Genomic DNA, 2500 nt, shown 5'->3' with positions numbered 1-2500 from the left:
TATCGTACCGCATTTACAAGCTGTCAGTTACATTCGCGTGTACCAGCGATGGTAAAGTGGGATTCACGAAGAGATGGTAACTAGCCAACAGCGAGTTCTAGTGAAGCAATTCCACCAACCAGCGAGCGCCATACATAATTCATCTGGCTCCTTTGGCCAATCACGTAACATACGGACAAAACTCGACACAAAAGCGCGGTTTTTGAGTCATGAATGCAGCAAATGCAACAGACATAGACATTTCTTTATTATTATATCCATCATTTAGGATATTAAAAGACCTCCCTGGCTATTTATCGTCAAAATAAGAACATTTAAAAACACTGTCACACCATACTACTTACCGTCAACCAAAGAACCTGCCCGAACACAGCTTGTATGTATTTATTTACTTATTTCCTTTCATTGTCAAATAATGACCTGAACCGAACATATTCTTATTCAACGGCATTAACTGTCAAACAAAGGAAATAATTCACTCGTTCTTTGTTTGTTGTGCTTTGCCATAAATCTGACAGACACTGCTATACTTGTTAAGCGCTGCTACTGCCAGTTTATGCATTAATTAGTTTGTTTTTCTTTTGATTTTTAATAATGGTGTTAAAGAAGAATGTTTAAATGTTCACTAATCTATCAATTCTATTTACTGTTTATAATATTTAAGAGAATTTGTGTGGACATTATTCTTGCTCGTTATGTGAAATTTGCATTTCTACGTCATGCCCTTGTTGTGATACGCACTTGCAATCATTTTTATCGTAACAGTTATTCCTATTAACCAAAAAAAATATTGACATTTGTTTGAGATAACAAGTAATGACATCATCTTTCCTAAAAGGTCCGCCGTCAAGCGCAGACACGATTTAGTCATATCTGATAACAATATATGTATGAATAAATAAATAAATAAATAAATAAATATGTTACATTGTAATATATATATTAATATATTTGTCTATGTGTTTGCCTGTACGCATGTGTGTGTACTTTATAAAGAAAAATAGGCAACACACACACATGCTCACACGTACCATTTACGGCAGGTTGGTGTGCATGCAGTGGCTGATCTTTTTGGACTAGAACACTCAAAGTTATCTCTAAAGTTATTCATTTGTACATAGATCTACTAATCATTGAACATAGTTGAATTAGCTTCTTACACCATTTTCACCCGCGGGTAAAAATGATAGCTGCAGTTTCTTTGTATAAGGTAAACTTTAGTAATATGTATACAGTTGAGATTAGACATCCTTATTTGAATTAGCATAGACTTCACAATACCATCAAATGAATGAGCAGGCTTCGATCGACGTCTATGTGTATCTCGCCAAGCGTACGTCCGTTGAATTGTCTAAGGTTAACCTTTCGTGACTGAAAGGAATTTGCATCTCCACACTCAATGAATCTTAATGTAAGTTTTTGCCTTCTTGCTAAATATTGCATGGGAGAGTCGCACTAAACGCAATGGCCTAAGGAGGAAAATTCTTGTGAAAGGATGAGTAGCGGGCAAGGAAAGTGATACTAGATGAAGTAGAGAAAATATATATAAACACACACATATATGTGGGCATTTATATATATGTATGTATATGTGTACATACATATATATAAACACACACATACATATAAAGATAGATATAGACATAGACACACAAACACACACACACACACACATATATATTTATGTGTGTGTGTGTGTATACAATGTATATACATATATATGTATGAATATAATATATATATATATATAAACAGACATGTATGCATCTATATATACATACATACACATGTATATATGTATATGTATATGTATATGTATTACATATATATGCATATATGTGATATATAAATTAATACAAAAAGGAATAATTTATAATGCGTAAATAAACATGAAATAATTAGACAAACACACACACACATATGTATGCATATATACATATGTGCCAAACCGTATTCGTCTCTGCGTTCCTTTGGATCCATCAGCTGCGTGGAGAGAGGGTGCCTACCGTATGGACAAAAACTTACACCTCACATTCTTACGCCCAGGCATTGACTCTACCTGTACGGGATTTGATAGAGACAATAATGCCATAGTCGACATCGACTGATAGTGGCCTTCGACAGACACACATACACACACACACACATACACACACACACACACACACACACACACACATACACACACACATACACACACACACACACACACACACATATATATATATATATATATATATATATATATACATATACATTTTTGAAAGTGACCTGACTACCGTGTATATGATTATGCATACGTATTCCTGTGCGTATATGTGATTTACTGCGATGTTCATGTACGTATGTACGTATGTGTGACTGTGTAATTACCACTTTTGTTTTGTATGAGCGTGTTTGCTTGTAGGTAGTTTATACTGTGCTTAGTTTATAAAATAGTGACTCTAAGAATAACAACTTTATTTTCAACGAGTTCGAGGGATCGACGTTCAAATGGATA

Source organism: Penaeus chinensis, chromosome 33 (genome assembly GCF_019202785.1).
Source record: "Penaeus chinensis breed Huanghai No. 1 chromosome 33, ASM1920278v2, whole genome shotgun sequence".
In the NCBI taxonomy this organism is placed as follows: domain Eukaryota; kingdom Metazoa; phylum Arthropoda; class Malacostraca; order Decapoda; family Penaeidae; genus Penaeus; species Penaeus chinensis.
The sequence above is the reverse complement of the archived record's forward strand: the minus strand, read 5'-3'. Positions refer to the sequence as shown.